Source organism: Pipistrellus kuhlii, unplaced genomic scaffold, assembly GCF_014108245.1.
Source record: "Pipistrellus kuhlii isolate mPipKuh1 unplaced genomic scaffold, mPipKuh1.p scaffold_m20_p_38, whole genome shotgun sequence".
Classification (NCBI taxonomy): Eukaryota; Metazoa; Chordata; class Mammalia; order Chiroptera; family Vespertilionidae; genus Pipistrellus; species Pipistrellus kuhlii.
In genome coordinates, this window is record NW_023425538.1 from 51,088 (window position 1) to 68,932 (window position 17,845).

At 43.8% G+C, this 17,845-nt stretch overlaps 2 long non-coding RNA genes across 2 annotated transcripts in view; both read right to left on the reverse strand.

Annotated features, from left to right (window-relative positions):
• LOC118702340 overlaps positions 1-16,473 on the reverse strand; it is a 51,913-nt gene extending 35,440 nt beyond the window's left edge. The window contains exons 1-2 of the long non-coding RNA XR_004982695.1: positions 16,278-16,473; positions 726-732 (exon numbers count right to left, since the gene is read on the reverse strand). This is a non-coding gene — a long non-coding RNA (uncharacterized LOC118702340). The remainder of the gene's footprint in view (positions 1-725; positions 733-16,277) is intronic.
• On the reverse strand, positions 2,177-5,642 carry LOC123651114. The gene is made up of 2 exons (XR_006739601.1): positions 5,601-5,642; positions 2,177-2,923 (listed from the first exon to the last, which is right to left on the reverse strand). It is a non-coding gene; the product is annotated as an uncharacterized LOC123651114 (long non-coding RNA).
• Positions 16,474-17,845: the final 1,372 nt, after the last annotated feature.

A 17,845-nucleotide genomic window follows, 5' to 3' on the forward strand; every position in this document is an offset into this window, starting at 1 on the left:
TTTCACATGTTGCCCTTCTCCCATTCTGAGACAGCCCAGCAGGTCTATTTCCCCTAATGAAGCCTGTAATCCTGCCTTTCCACTCCCAATTGATTTTCTCATGGACATCTTTCTGGACAAAGCCAGGGGATGACGGGGGCTGAGGCAGGGCCAGCTGCTGGGGAGGCAGTTGCAGGGCCAGGGCATCCAGGGCTGCAAGTAGAAACCTCTGGCCTGGGTTAGCCCACAGCCCCAACCCATGCCAGCCACCAAGCCTGTCTGCTGTTCCCTGATGCCACAGCACAGCCCCCACCTCTGCCCAACCTGGCCCTTTGGGACTAAGCTGAAGCTGCTAGGGCAGGCCCAAGCAGCTGGGACTGCCAGGGCTTGCTGGGGCTATGAGGTCTGGCCAGGACTATGAGGGCCGAACCCCTTGCACGAGTTTTTGTGCATCTGGCCTGTAGTTGGGATATTAATACATTACAATTAAACTGTACATTGTTTTGGATACCATGGACAGTTTAACAATATTAAATTTTCCAACCCATAATTTTGTTGCTAATGAGGATGAATTTTCAAAGAAGCAGTTGCTCTGGTCACTTCCATGGAATCTCTTTATAATCAACCCACTGAGGGGATTCATACAATACGCCAATGTTACTCTGTGACTCCCTGAGGTGAAGACAGGACAAGGGTTCCAAGGCTTCAGGTCCACAGGCTGTGTGAGAAGATTAAGCAAGTTGGACTTTCTCCCTGCTTTTTTGTTTTTTCTCTCTCTGGTTTAAACTATCTGGTAATGCAGTTAGTGACACTGTTATGTAATCAATCCATCCTCATTTCTCCTGCCAATGCAAATGGAACAATATTCTTTAAAAAATAAGATCCTGCGCTAGCTGGTTTGGCTCAGAGTGTCTGCCTGCGGACTGAAGGGTCCCAGATTGGTCTCTGTTTGGCAGTTTCAACTTTCCCTCCAAGCACCACAGAAATACAAAATGTCAACTTGCCAGTGCCTCAAGACCTGTAATCCTGAGACTGCAATTTGGAAGAAGTGCCCACAAGTTATCCAAACAGTGGAGGCTAAGGAGCACCATGGTGGCAGGTTTGGGATGCCTGAAGGATGAGGATAGAGAAGCAGGTTGTCTCTCAAGGTTACTGAACCCAAGTGATTGAGGCACGGGGTGAATGAGTCTTGAGGACCCAGGACCTTAGATGTCTGTGGCAAACATGGGGTTAAGGCATCTGTGGATATAAGAGCTATCTGCAAGGTTTTCTTCCTACTTACCTAAAGGAACTCTGCAGTGAAATGTGCTCTGTCATCTAAGCATGCCCACTGTTGCACTGTTTTCCCAAAGGAGCTGGTGGGGTACTGCACCAACTGATTCAAAAGCTGTGTATTCAAAGGAACCTGCACAGACCTGTCCAGTTGTTAAGGACTTTTCCCCACCAGGAGCATGAAGATCAAAGCTTTTCCAGACACCAGAGGAGGTGCTGCCCATACCTGAAGAAGGGGAAGACCTGGGCAGCTTGGGTCCCAGTGATCAAAACCATGACATCAGGAAGCCTTTACCAGGTTTCTCTATACCCTATTCCTCCTATTGTTTTAACCATAGACCAGTAGTTCTCAACCTTCCTAATGTCCTAACAACCTCTGAATATAATACAGTTCCTCATGTTGTGGTGACACCCACAGTTTAAGAACCGCTAACAGCATCACTTAAGACCATCAGAAAACACAGATATTTACATTATAATTCATAACAGCAGCAAAATTACAGTTCTGAAGTAGCAACGGAAATAATTTTATGGTTGGGGGTCACCACAACATTAAAGAGTCGCAGCTTTGGGAAGGTTAAAAACCACTGCTCTAGATTCTCATTTCTACTTTGGCCCTTTTCAAATCCCTTACTCAGATAAGAGATCGCCCCTCCAATCACACAAAGTGTGCACTCAGCCTCCTTAGAGTTTCTCCTATGAGGCAGGTGGTCAGCAAAGCCATTCAGAACCCTCAGCTCCACAATGTTAGCCTTTGGACTTGCATGTCTCACCTTAAACCCAATGCAGCCTCAAGTACCTTAGTAGGCAGCCCTCTTTACCCATGAAGAACTTCTTCTCTTTGAGGTCTCTCAGCTCTGCCCACCATGATCCCATGTGTGTGTGAGACAGATCTCAACAAAGACACAGGCTTTACACTGTATTTTGTTTACAAATATTTTATTCAGTTTCAAGTCTCTCTCTTTAGTCAGAAAATCAAATTCAGTAAAATTATGATGGCAAATGGATGATACCATGCTGCGAAGAAATAGTTTCATTCAGAGAAGTTTTTATTTATGATTATAAGTGAATCAACTCGTTTCATTGTAGCTCATCCAGGAAGGCAAGATGTTGTTCATTCAGTACTGATAACTGCTTTCACTCGTTGTTTATTATTTTTTTAAATTATATTAGTGCAGATTGGTTCACGAAGATTCTTCTTCTTAAAGAGATAAGTGATATTTTTCATAGGTTTAACAAACCTGGTTTGAATAACAGCAGCAATCTTTCTCATTACAAACTGAAGAATATTCTCAATTGCAAAATTAAGTACTGGGTTTAAAACCATCATTAACATGTTATTTCCATATGTTATTAATTTCTCTGGTATAAATCGCATCATCTTATCAATTATAAATTGAGCAAATATGTTGAGTAGATATTTCATCAGGCCTTGGAATAATAAAATTATCATACCTTTGAAAAACATAATGTATAGGAACTTCAGTCTCAGCTCCGACTTCAAACCTGGTGCCACTTGTTCTATGCTGGGTCTTAATTTATCAAGGTGAATATAAACAGGAAGGCCAATGCCATGAACATAAAAGCAATTGGGTTCTCAGTTCCCCAGGACAGGAGGCCCACTGCTCTCCTAGCTGAGACACAGCAGGACTGGCAGAATTGGGGAAGGTTGCTCAAAGATAAATACAAGGGGTGGGGCTAAGCCTGAGCTGTGATTGTGTGATTTCCCAGGAAAGGCTCCCAAAGCAAAGGGTTTAACATTGTGGGATCTGACAGACAAACCCCAGTGGGCTTGCTGAGAAACATCTGCTTGGAATGGGAGTTAGATAGGGAGAATTGTGCCTCGATAAGATTGAGCATGTAATAGCATTTGATTTTTCTAATTATAAAACATCTAGATGTTCATTTTAGATAATTGAAACTATGGGGCATGTTAGAAAGTAGTGAGCCACAAAACCAGGGGCCCCTGTAGAACACAAAGGATACTCAGGAGTCATACAAAAAGTCAAATAGCTTTATTTCTGCAGAAGGTGGTCAGCCAACACAGGGTGTGGTCAACACCCACATGGAGTATGGGGGCTGCTGGGGTTTTATTTCTGATGCAACAGTCTGTCTCTCACTCTCAGTTTGTCACAGCTTGAGTTCATATTCTTTTATGATTGGCTACTTCAAAGGGTGGTCAGGGGTTGACATCTGAGGTTTTAAGATGGAGGTGCCCAAGGGAGTGCAAATCATGGAGCCAAAATGGCGGCTGCTTAATACTCCCTACTTTGATGGAATAGAATGTTGGTTTATTCTCACAACTTCCATAATTATTATAAAGTCTTTTTTAAATATTAAGATCTAGTTAGCTGACTTATGAGTATTTCTCAGCCAAGTGAGTTATTCACTGTCTGTGGGAATTACTGGCCAATTATGTGAAAATAAACAAAACATAACTCAGAGCCAGGCTACTACTTTGTTTGAAAAATTCAAGTCAAGTGGCCATATTATAACAAATATTAAGTTTCTCTTACAATTAACAAACAAGCATTACTACATATCATACATATATTAAAATATAATTATACATCCATGGGACAACATTGAGACACTCATACATTTAAATTAAAGAAGTAGATGCAGATGTTACAAGTATTAAATTAACAGAGACTATAGACTAGAGTATGATAAAGATTTTTTTTAAAGATAAGGAGCTAATTAGCTGGCATATATGACCAGCTCCCAAGTAAGTTGTTAACTACCTGAAGGAACTGGCTAGCCAATTACATGAAAACATTTAAGACACTACTTTGTTTTATTTTTTTTTAATGTCTTTATTGATAAAGGTATCACATATTTGTCCTCACACCCCCATTGCAATCCTCACCTAGAGTACAACACATCCAGTGCCCATGGTATGGAGAGCACTATGGGACTGACCAGTGGTACTAACTGACCTTTCTACTCCCCAGGGCTCAGCTCTTCTCGCAACCCAGTCATGCTGATGTGTTCCACCCTCTCTTTTCACACCTATTCATAAGGGAGCAACTAGCATACCTCTGCAATGCCAGTGTGACTACAGGGTGGGGCCTGCCCAGCAGGCCAGCTGAGGGGCCTCATCCTGAAAAGAAACAGGGCTGAGGTCCCCAGTAAAGGAGCACCCAACGTTCTCATCCAGGCAGGTGACTGGTGACTGGTGACTGAGCTCTCACTCAGTCCCTCAGGCCTCCACAGAGATGACCAGCAATTCAACCACATCTCCACAGCGGGAGAGTGGAAGGTTCTGAGGCAGGAAGGTCGCTGTGGAAGGTGCTCATTGAGATGGAGAGAAGCCAGGGACAGTGCAGGACTTGGTATGAGGAATGGATAGAAGAAAAGAGAGGGGTGAGGGAGACTGAACAAGCTGCAGCATCATCTCAAAGGCCATGGGGACAGTGAACCCTGAGGGAAGTGGCCGCACAGAGTCCATCTGGTGCTTTGCCAGGTCTCCCCTCCAAGAGCATGTCCTGGAGACACTGTTCAAAAGTCAGTGACCTTGCCCCATCCTGGCCCTGAGTGCTGACTGGCTTATGCCTGCCTTGCTCAGACCATCATCTATGTCCCTCTCTAGTCCTGGCATGGCCGAGCCTCTCTATGATATAAGTGTAGAGGTGCTGAGTCCCTGGGCAGCATGTCTGACAGACTTACCAGAAAGTGGCCCAAACACATACACACACACACACACACACACACACACACACACAAAAAGAAAGAAAAAAGAAATCACAGTAATCCAATTGAAACGTGGGCAAAGAAACTGAATAAACACTCTCCAAAGAGGACACACAGAGGGCCAATAGACATATGAAAAGATGCTCAATGTCACTAATCACCAGAGGAATGCAAATTAAAACCTAAGTGAGAGATTTCACACCTGTCAGAATGGCTATAATAAATAAAACAGCAAGTGTTGGTGAGGATGTGGTGAAAGGAAAACCCTCTTGTATTGGTGGGAATGCAGATTGGTATAGGCACTCTGGAAACAGTATAGAGGTTCCTTAAAAATTAAAAATGGAACTGCATATGACCCTGCAATTCCACTTCTGTGGATATATTCAAAGAAACTGGAAACACTAATTCAAAGGAATATATGCACTGCCTATGTTCATTGAAGCATTATTTATAATACTCAAGATATGGAAGCAGCCAAAATGTCAACCAGTGGATGAATGGATACAAAAAGCAGTGGTACATTTACAAAATGGAATACTATTTGGCCATTAAAAAATGAAATTTTAGCATAATGCTATGATAAGCAAAATAAGCCATTCAGAGAAAGATAAATATCACATGATCTCATTCATTTGTGAAATATAATGAACATAGACTAATGAACAAAAACAGATCCAGAAACAGAAGCATCGATCAGACTGTCAAATCACAGAGGGAAGGTAGGGGACAGTGAGGAGAGTGGGGAGAGATCAACCAAAGGACTTGTATGCATGCATTTAGCCCAACCAATGGACACAGACACCAGGGGTGAGGACATGAGAAAAGGTTGGAGGGTGGGGGAGACAATGTGGAGGTAAGGATGCATATGTAATATCTTAATCAATAAAGAAAAAAATAATTAAAAATTTGTAAATGAGATTTTATTTTTTGCATCTGCATACATGGACCCAGAGAACTTTATGCTAAGTAAAATGGGACAGTCAGAGAACCAAAAATACAATGTGATTTCATGTGTAGGTAGAATATAACAACCAAATCAAACAAACACAATAGAAACGGACTCAGATACAGAGAACAGACTGACAGTTGTCAGAGGGGCGGAGAGATAGGGGACTGGGAGAAATAGGTAAAGGGATTAAGAAAAAAAAAATAACAAAAAGCAGTATGGTGCATTACCACAGAAAAAGGAGGCATGAGTTTAGAGGATGGTAATGGGGATAATTGGTAATGGAAGGAGACTTAACTTCGGGTGGTGAACATACAATACCATACACAGATGATGTATAATAGAATTGTACACTTGAAATCTACATAATTTTACTAATCAATGTCACCTAATCAATTCAATGAATTAAAAAAAAAAAAAAGAGCATCCCTTGTCTCCAGGACTGGTAAAGTGGAGAAAGCTCCCTCATATTGGGTTGGAGGATGATTGTCCCCACTAGGATGAGTTCTTCTCCATCCTAGTACCCAGGCAAGCATACTTCTTGTGGCAGGTTGGAAGTAAAAATGGTTGGAACTGATCCTCCTATCAGCCTATAAGAGCCTGTATCTTTCTTGGAGACAAATAGGGAAGGAGTGGACACACTCCTCTCTGGTGGAAGGGTCTTCGAGGTCTCAAAGGAAGGATGTTGCTGTGTGATTCTACCATAGGGAGAGCAAGAACAGGGAAGAGGCACTTTTCATAATGTCCTCACCATTCATTCCTCTACCTCTTTCGCTCTGGGCAGAATTGGTAGTCCAATCTTGGGTATGATGCTGAAATTATTTACCTATATTTCTGTAATTGATGGTGAAATTATTGACCTATATTTCTGTAATTCATTCATCCCCACATGTGACTGGCCAAGCTGGTACCTTCTCCAAGGAATTTTCAGGGAAATGTTCTCAAAAACAGTTTCTTTTCCCCACCCAGCAATATTTGGGCACTATTTATTTATTTATTTATTTTGTCAGATGCTTTCCAATTCCATGGGAAAATTTAACTCCTACTCTTTGTAAAGGGATGAGTAAGAACAATGGACAGAGAGAAATCTCATGAGTGTTCACAGATGATCTTGAACTTCACATGAAGTTCATGAACTCATAAAATCAGAGCAGAGTCCACATAAAATCCACATTCATGTGATGAAACCCAGATCATGGGCGGCTTTCACCATTTCCTAAGAGCTAAAATATAAAAAGTGATGTTAATGATGAACTAGGAAAACTTGCAACATAGTTATGTATTGATAAATTGAAAATGGTTATTTGTTTTCCTTAAAAGAACATTCCAGGTGAGAAACCAAGATAGCGGCATACATAAGCACCTGAACTTGCTGCCTCACTCAACTACCTCAAAACAACAACTAAAAGACAAAACGCGTATCATCCAGAACCATGGGAAGGATGGCTGAGTGGAAATTATACAACTAGAAGGAAAGAGAAAAGCAGACTGAGACTTGGAGGAGGGGCAGAGGTACAGAAGTGAAGTGCAGAGGTATGGAGGCTTGAGATTCTGAGGAAAAAGCTGGTAACTGAGTACACTATTGTCTTTGTCAATCAGGAGAAAGAAACAAGCTCCCCACTGCTCTGAATTCCAGTTCCGTGTGGGACTCTGGGGACCCAGACTTATACAGGGAGGAACTGCACAGCCTAACATCAGGTAAAAATTTGAGTGCGGCTTTCAGAAGTGCTTGCAGCGATCATTGTGCCTGCATGGTGCCGCAGGACACAGAGACACTGGACCTCTCCCTGGTGATTCCATGAGACCCCACCCCAATTTAAAACCCCACCCAAGCTGTGTACAGAGCCTTCTGCATATGAATGGCCTGGCCCTTTGCAATCTGAAACCTAAGGTACTGCAGCTGGGTCAAAGAGCCCCAGAGCCTCCAAAAGCAGACCCAAGGCTCCACAGCAGCTTGCATTGCTTCACAGCTGGGCCTCATCTGGACACCTCCAAACCCCAAACAAAGAGAAGGAATCTGAAGATCTCTCTGTAGCTTCTGCTGGGTGGCCTCTCTCCTTGGAGAAACAAGTGCCCAGTGGTCAGAGACAGACCATCCAGACTACTACAACTCTTCAAATCCATAAGAGGCTGACTCAGGGGGCAGATTTAGAGAGCTTCAAAGCTCCACTGAAGCAAGCCTTGCTCCATAAGGGTGTTTCCAATGCAGAAGTTCTCCCATCATAGACACAACTGATCCTCACATCCAATTGGCCTGGAGGTCAATTCCTCCCAGTGATACCAACAACAATCAAGGCTTAACTTCAACAAGAATGTGCATACAGCCCACAAAGGGGTGCACCAAGAATGTCCACCTTAGGTAATTGGGGAAACTGAGCCACTGGGCCCTATAGGACACCTAGCACACAAAGCCACTCTATCAACTCAGGGAAGCAGCCAAATTGCAAAGACAAAGGAACAGTTCACAAACAAAAGAAATGGAGGAAAACAAATGACTGGATATAGAGTTCATAACCATGGCTAGAAGGTTTTTCAATAATCTTATAGACACTGGGGATTAATTTAGTGAGACCCTGGAGGATATGAAAAAGGACCGACTAAAAATTAAGCATATACTAACTGAAATGAAGAATAACATATAGAGATCCAACAGTGGACTAGAGGATCTCAAGAATCAAATCAAAGATTTGAAATATGAAGAAGCAAAAAACACCCAACTGTAAAAGCAAAAAGAAAAGAGAATACAAAAATATGAAGATAGTGTAAAGAGCCTCTGGGACAACCTCAAGCATACCCAACATACAAGTTATGGGGGTGCCAGAAGAAGAGAGAGCAAGATATTAAAAACCTATATAAAGAAATAGTGACAGAAAAGTCCCCCCACCTGGTGAAAGAAGTAGTCTTACAAGTCCAGGAAGCACAGAGAATCCCAAAAAATAGGAATCCAAAGAGGACCACACCAAGACACATCATAATTAAAATGCCAAGAGCAAAAGACAAAGAGAGAATCTTAAAAGCAGTTATTTGCTTACATGGGAGTACCTATGACTGTCAGCTGATTTCTCAACAGAAACTATGCAGGACAGAAGGGAGTGGCAAGAAATATTCAAAGTGATGAATAGCAAGAACCTACAACTAAGATTACTCTACTCTGCAAAGCTATCATTTAGAATTGAAGGTCAGATAAAGAAAAAGCTAAAAAAGTTTATCACCACCAAACCAGTATTATGTGAAATGCTGAAGGGTATTCTTTAAGAAAAGAAGGAAGAAGAAAAAGCTAAAGATAAAAAATTATTAACAACAATGTGACTACAATATATATCTGTCAAGAAGTGAATCTAAAATTCAAGTGAATAAAAAGTCTAATGAACAGAATAAACTGGTGAATATAATAGGATCAGAGGCATAGAAAGGGAGTTGAGTGACAATTCCCTGGGGAGGGGTAAAGGGTATGGGTTTGTGGGAAGAGATTGGACAAAAATCGTACACCAATGGATGAGGATAGTGCAGGGAGGCAAGGGCAAAGGGTAGGATGGAAACTGGTTGAGGGGAGCTATAGAGGGTGTGGGGGGAGAGGAATAACTATAATAATCTAAACAATAAAAATTTATTAGAAAAAAAAGGGAACATTCCAGTGTATTATTTTCATTTTACAGTGATTAAGGAGTTTCCTTCTGTCAACTGGCTAACTACAAGGTTGAGACCTGGTAGGAATGATTCCCCTCCCCTGTTTAAATCTCAAGGACATAAAGGTAGCTCCAAGGGCCTCATCCTGATCTCATGCCTCATACCAGCAGCAAACCGAGCTACCTCCAGAGCTCCCCTGGTCCTCAGTCAGAGGGTAGTGACCTGAGCACTATCCCTGGGCCCTAATGTCCCCATACCATGATGTCCTCGCATCATCCCTGTGCTGATTGGTGGGTCCTCAACACAGCTGGCAATGTCCGATACACACTTTATGGTTCTACCTGGACCATCAGGCCTGTCTACAAACTGAAGAAAGCTCTGGAAGCCAAGTCTTTACAAGAAGTACCTAGGCTGCACTCAGCTCTAAGGGGAACTCCTGGCACACCCAGACACAGGGAGCAATCCATAGGATAACCATTGAAAGGACTATCAGTCCTGGCATGTGGCAGTTACTGAGACCTGGAGGGCCTTTCTCACTAAGCATCCTGATGCCATCACCTGGCCCTTCCTTCCTATGCCTGGAGAATTATGTGAGGCACCTGGTTTGGTCACTGCACAGTGAGTACCAACACCATGTGTGTGGGGAAGCATTGCACAGGCATCAGGCAGTGCAAGGAGGGAATCAGATGTGGACCAGGAACCCACAATAAGAGAAGGAGGGTGACCCAGAACATGGCATCTAACAGTAACTTCTGGTGAGAAATGGGGTAGACCAGTCCTTGTGCCCAGGCAGGGACTCTGAACAGAAACTTCCCACCAACAACAATGTCTCTGAGGATGAGACAGAAGCTAGGCCAACATCCAGTTCTGCTGTCTGCACCTTGGCAGATGATTAATAGACATGAGGGACATCATGCAACAGAAGCATGTCACCTTGTATGACATCTGGGGTCAGAGCATGTTCCCTATAGACCAGGGCCTGCTATCAGCATGGGTAGGGGGCAGCAAGTGCCCACAGCTGTCGGACAGAGAGTCCGAAGGGAGAACATGGCCTGCTAACAGTCAGAGTTTGGATCTCTCTTCATTCCCAGAAAACAAACTCCACCCTCCATCATGTGTATGAAATCTTCTCTCCTGAGGACCTAGGCAGCAGCCTTTGTCCTTCCTCTTCTCACAGGGATCTGACCTGGCACAACCCTGGACACTTGCTCAACACCAGGTTTCTGAGAACCAAGTCTTCTGAGCTGGTCACCAGCCATGACTCATCCCCAACAGCCACATCCAGCCAGGGGTGGAGCCTGGTCCTTCACCTGAGACTGTGTGGAGAGCAGAGACAGACAAGGTCCCCAGGTCATTAACCTACTGCCCTAGGGGATTTAGGAGACTCCAGGGGAAGGTCAGGTCCCCAGGGAGGAACAGAGGAGAGAAAATGCTCCTGCAACTCCTTGTCTACCAGGGGTCAGCCAAGGGGGAGGGGAATCTCTTTCATGGAGGCAAATAATGGTAGCTGCCATTTATTTGGGCGGCTGCTCTATACTAGGCTTGAGATCATGGATGTTTTAAGGTTAATTCACAGACAACATGGTAATCCAGAGTCAATTTACCATTTTTCCTATTTTTATTTAGGGGAAGAAGTGGCACAGGCTCACACGGACCATGACCAGCATATCAGTTACAGCAAGGTCCTTGCACATCCACAGTCCCACCCTCTTCTCCACCTCAAGGGTCTCAGGTGTCTGTGGACCCTGGAACCAGGTCCGTTCTTCTTAGCAGCGTCCATCTCAAGGTGGATTTTGCTGGTCTGGGCAGTGAAAGCAAGTGAAGAATGAATGTTTTATCTCAAGAAGGAAATTACCTTCATGAACAATCAGAATCAGTACTGTGAAAGCTCAGGCAGTGCCCTCAGGTGGCTTATCCTGACCTCCCTGCCCCGGACTTGAAACCATTTATTTGTTCCCTATTGTGTGAGTGTCACTGCCACTGGATAGAAAGGAAAGGACTTTGCCTTCTTACTGCTCATTCTACACCTGCAAACAATATAGGAACCAGCACTCAAATGCTCTTTCAAAAAGGAGGGGGAGCCCTGACCGGTTTGGCTCAGTGGATAGAGCATTGGCCTGCGAACTGAGGGGTCCTGGGTTCGATCCCAGTCAAGGGCATGTACCTTGGTTGCAGGTGCATCCCCAGTGTGGGATGTGCAGGAGGTAGCTGATCAATGTTTCTCTCTCGTCGGTGTTTCTTACTCTCTATCCCTCTCCCTTCCTCTCTGTGGAAAATCAATAAAATATATTTTTGAAAGGAGGGGAAAATTATGGTGAATGAATGAGTGAATGATACATAATCTCTACAGACTGGCACCTGGATGCAGAGTGCTAGGAGGTTTTGGCCACAACTGTCCCCTGTCCTCAGGGGTTGAGAGCCATGTTCATCCCTCTGAACCCATGACCCAAGGAGTCAAGGCCCATGATGACTGTGGTGCGCTTCCACTGTGAGAGGGTCTTCCTGACTGTACTGGTCCTGCCTTGGGCAGATGTGGGTTCCTGGTACCTAGAGTCTTTGAAATGACCGGTAACTACTTGTCCATTCGAAATTCCAAAGCTTTTTCTTTCATTAATGAGGTAACTGAATCTTTGGAACACATCATGAGCATGTCTGTGCCCTTCAGTCCCAGGAATGACTTCAGACCTGGAAGGCTGGCTTCTCACAGAATCACAGACCTGATATGAGCCAACCCCACACCCTTAAGGAGTACTCGTGGGCAAGGAGCCTCTGCACCAGTGCCCAGCCCCCTTTTCATTCCAATGTCAGCACCCTGGAACCAGATTGTCTGGAAGGATGTCTGAGAACGCACACATCCAAGGGGGTGGGAAGCAATGAGACCATTCTGCTGGGTTGGGACCAGGAAGAGCTCCAACACTGGGGACAACACTTTCACCATTCAAGAACACAGGAATGAAACAGGTCGTTTTAAAAAGCTTTTTATATATATAATTTGAAGTAAAGACATTTTGAAGTTCTATGAATACTGTGGTAGGGACAATCGTTGTTCCATATAGATATGCTGAGGTTTATCCCTAGAAAATGTGACTGATACATTTCCTGACAGAAGGCACTTTGCACCTGTGACAAAGTTATAAGTGGTTTAATGAAAATATTGCTTCCTACATATAATCTTAAGTTTGCTTATGAAAGAGAGAGAGAGAGTCATGAGGAGATCAAACAAGAGTGGGTAAAGGCTGATATGGCCACGGGAGCTGGAAAGGAAGGCATGTGATGTAAGGACATGAGCCAGGAATGAAAAAAGGCTCCAGAAACTTGAAAAGGCAAAAGTAGATTCTCCCAGAGAATCTGGGAGACAGAGTCCTGCAGACACACACCAGATTCCAGCACAGTGACACCCATTTTTGGATACTGGTCTCCAGGACTTTTAAAGATTGTGTAAACAGGCTGGATGTTTTATCCACTCAGATACACTTTGGAGACACCCAGATAACTACCTGCTCCCTTCCTAATCCCTTGTCTGTAATATCCTGCACAGCCTCCATAGGTTGGCACAACAGGACAATGGAAAACTTTAAGGTCTCCTCACTAATATTGGCAGAAACACTAACCAAATTAAATGTGTGATAGATGACCAATGAGATGATAGAGAGCTGAAGGACCCTAACCTCCAACATTGTTGCAATGCCACATGCATTTTCCCCTCACATGAAAGGGAGCAGATGCACAAATCTTTCAAAGATCTTCTGTTATAGAACCTTGATTGTGTATGAGATGTAAAAACTCCTTGAAATGGCAATGGGATGGAGCCTGAATGCTACTAGATGCCAACCTGGACACGCAGGCTCCACCCCAACAACTTCAATGCCCTGTGATCACTCAGAGCCCTCTAGGGAAGCACACACAACACTGCAAAAATTTATGTCCTCATCGGATAGTTTTCTTTGTCTTCTTCACAAATTCCATTTGCCTGTCCCAATGAGAGTTCACACGCAGGGTACTGGGAAATGGGAAATTAAATCTACTTTCTGTGTTCTGTTGGGCTCTGTCATCTTGGATTGGCCTCTGAATATAGAGCAGAAACCTAGAGAGACCTGTGGGTCAGATGTCCTTTAGAAACCGGGGGCTGCCAAGGGTGGCAGAAAGGGTAAGGTCCTGGACAGAGTAAGGAGCGTAACTATAACCATTGGGTAAGTAGGATGGAGAGAAAGGTATCTGGTGTTAGTGTTATGGTAAGACAGTTAGTCAGATCACACAGCAGCCAGCAGCAGGGTGTCCACAGCCTAGCTGGCCACTTCAGAGGGGCAGGCCATGCAGGGCTGCATTGGGATCCACTAGTGCTCCAGTCTCCAACCAGATCCCTGGGATGTCAGGGTGCTGTGTCCCAGACCACAAGGTGGGCTGAGATTTGTGCCATCTGCAGGATTCCTGTGTGCAGCTGAGCACCCTTCTGCCCACTGACCCTGATACTGTTGATAGGCATGGAACACTAGGGATTCTCAGCCATTCACCAAGATGGATAAGGGGGAGTTTCTTATACCAAGTGCACCAAAAGCTAGAAAGATGAATGCATAGGGCCCAAGCAGGAAGGCTAAGAGCTTGCAAGCTAATTAGAAGGGGGTGGGGCAAGCCCTTACCTCCATATTGCTATTGGACTCCAGTTTTGAGAAGGAAGAAGGCAAGCTCTTTGAGAGGTCAGTCCATCATCCTCCCAGGCGTGGAACCTAAATGAGTCTCTTTCCTTTTGCACCAGCACCTTTCTCATGAGTTTGGCTTTTGTTGCAGCAGGTGCCCTAACCTGTGTTTTGGTCACATTAGTCTTGGTTTAGGATGAAGAGAATATAGGAGGACAAGGGAGAGGTCAGGTTGGCAGGCACAGGCTGAGGACTCCAGCCTGCAGAAGGGTAGGGAAGGCAGGCGGGCTGGTGTTGGGAGGAGCATAAGGGCTATAGTCCAGGGATTACAATGTCCACACTGAGGGCCAGGGTTGTCAGTGTCCAGCTTTGTCAGGGAGAGACTGTCTCTGGGGTTGTGAGGATGAGGAGTGTTGTCTGAGTCTGGCAGTTTCAGCTTTCCCTGGAAGCACCATAGAAACCCAAAATGCCACTTTACCAGACCTCTGATCCTGAGACTGCAATTGGAAGTAAGTGCTCACAAATGAGGCACCACACGGGTTTTGGGGTGCCTGGTGGAAGAGGATAGAGTGGTATAGTGTCTTTGCAGCCTACTGAGCCCCAGGGATTGAGGAATGGGGTGAGTGACACTTGGGGACCCAGAACTTTAGATGTCTGTTGTAAACGTGGGGCTAAGGCCTCTGCAGATATAAGAGCTATCTGCAAGGTTTTCTTTCTTCTTACCTAAAGGAACTCTGCAATGAAATGTGCTCTTGTCCACAAAGCATGCCCACTCTTGCATTGTTTTCCCAGAAGGCTGGTAGGGTACTACAGCAATTGATTCAAAAGCTGTGTATTTAAAGGAACCTGCACAGATTAGTTCAGTTGTCAAGACTTTTCCCCACCAGGAGCATGAAGCTCATGGCTCTTCAGGCATTGTCAGCCACCTGAGGAGGTGCTGACAATACCTGAAGTAGGGGAAGACATGGGCCTCTTGCATCCCAGTGACCCAAAACATGACATCTGGAAGCCTTTGGGAGGTTTCTCTATGTCCCATTCATTCTATTGTTTTAGCCTCTAGACTAGGGGTGTCGAACTCAATCAGAGAAGGGGCCAAAATCTAAAATTCAGCCTAAATCGCTGGCCGAATGGTTTACTGAACAGTCATAAACTGTCATTGTGATGGAAACGCAGAGGAGTGCAGTGATGACAGCGCGGTGCGGGCCACATTGCAAGGCCTGGCGGGACGGATTTGGCCCGCGGGCCTTGTGTTTGACACATGTGCTCTAGACTCTCATTTTTACTCTGGTTCATTTCCATGTCCCTCCCTTAAATGAGAGGATGCCTCTCAAACCACCCACAGTCTGGACTCAGCCGAGAGATTCTCCATTGAGCCAGGTGGTCAGCAACATCACTCAGGACTCTTAACTCCTCAATTTTAGCCTTTGGACTTACTTTTCCCAAGCTCTCTAAGCCCAATGCAGCCTCCAGCTCCTCAGCAGGTAACCTCATTACCCACGGTGATAGTCTTCTGTCAAAGTCTCTGCTCTGCCCCATGAGCCCATCCCAGTTTTAGACAGACCTCACTACAGACACAGGCCTTACACTGTTTCCTCTTTACCAAGACTTTATTTTATTCAGTTTCAAAGCTGTGTAGTAGTCAGGCAATCAAATTCAGTAAAATCATGAAGGCAAAAGTTGCTGCAAAAATATTTTCAATAAGAGATATTTTTATTTTGTGATTATATGTAAATCAGTAAATTAGTTTAGATGCAATTCATCCAGGAAGTAAAGTCGTTGCTCACTCATAAGTGATCATTGTTTTCCATGATCATTTATTATTTTTTCTTAAGTGACACTAGTATAGATTGGCTCATGAAGATTCTTCTTCCTAAAGAAATGAATGATATTTTTCATATGTTTAACAAACTGGGTTTCAGTAACAGCAGCGATCTTTCTCATTACAAACTTAAGAACAGTTTCAACTGCAAACATAGTTACTTGTTTAATGACCTTCATTAACTTGCTATTTTGATATGTTATTAATTTCTCTGGTAAAAATGGCATCATGGTATTCATTACAAATAGACTACATATATTGACTAAATATTTCATAAGCAGGTATTGAATGAATGAAATTATCATACCTTTGGAAAACATGATGACTAGGTAACTTCAGTCTCAGCCGTGACTTCAAACCTGGTGACAGTTGTTCTGTGCTGGGTCTTAATTTATCTAAGTGACTGAAAACAGAGGCCACTATCATGAGCATAAAAGCAATTTGGTTCTCAATTCCCTTGGACAGGAGCCGCACTGCTCACCTAGCTGAGACATAGCAGGAATGCGGGGCTAAGCCTGAGCTGTGATTGTGTGATTTCCCAGTAATGGCTCCAGAAGTAAACTATTTAACATTGTCTAATTTAACAGAAAAACCCCGGTGTGCTTGAAAGGGAAATATCCGCTTGGTGTGAGAATTAAATAAGGAGGTAGTTGCACCTCAGTGAAGTTGAACATGTGATTCTTCTAATTATAAAACACATAAATGTTAACATAAGTGTTAATTTTAGAATGTTGAGATTGCCTAAAATTATAAAGATTTTATTAAGATAAGGAGCTAGTTAGCTGTCATATGAGAAACTCACTCCCTAGTAAGTTATTCACAATCTGTAGGAATTGGTGGACCAATTATGTGAAAATATTTAAAATGCAACTCAGAGCCAGATCACTATTTTGTTTTAAAATTCAAAGCCAGATCACTACTTTAAAAAAAAAAATTTTTTTTCAAATCAAATGGCCATATTATAATGAATATTATAGGCCCGGTGCACTAAATTCATGCACAGTGGAGGGGGAGTCCCTCAGCCCAACCTGCACCTTCTCCAATCTGGGAGCCTTCCAGGGATGTACAACTGCCAGTTTAGGCCAGATCCCTCTCGCAATCTGGGACCTCTGGCTCCTAACCGCTCACCTGCCTGCCTTCACTACTCTGCCTGCCTGCCTGATCCCCCTAACTACCCTGCCTTGCCTGCCTAATTCCTCTAATTGCCTTTCCCTGCTGGCCTGATCCCCCACTAACTGCCCTGTCCTGCCAGCCTGGTCACCCCTAACTGCCCTCCCCTGACGGCTTGGTTGTCCCTATTAACTTTTTTTTTTTTTTAATATATCCCCTCCACACACAATTGTATTTGACTTCTTTATTGGCTTCTCCCTGTCACATAATTTTTCTTTCTCCTTTAAGTGACATTTTTTCCTACTGACTAATCATTTATAAACTTTTCTTTCCTCCTTATTTCCTACTTCTGTCCCATCATCCTTCTTCCCATCTTTCTCCTACCCTCACTCCCTCCTCTTTTCCTTTCTTCCCACCTTAATTTTTTTCTTCACTTCTTCCCTCAGACCTGCTTTGTTCCCTCCCCCATTTCTTCCTTCTTCCCATTCTCCTTTTAAGCTCTTCCGACTCCCCTTTAAAACTTTTCTTCCCTCCCTCTTTCTCTCCCATCCACATTTTTCTCTCCCTACTTCCACTGTTTTAATATCTATCTACTTGCCTAATTATTCACTATCATTTATCTTTTTTCTTTCCTGACTCCTACTTTTAAAATCTATCCCCAGTACACAGCTATACTAGATTTTTATTATAGCTCCTACAATTCACTCACACATCCTCTTTCTTTCTTTAACTCTGCTCTCTAATGACTCCTTTATAAAGTTCTTC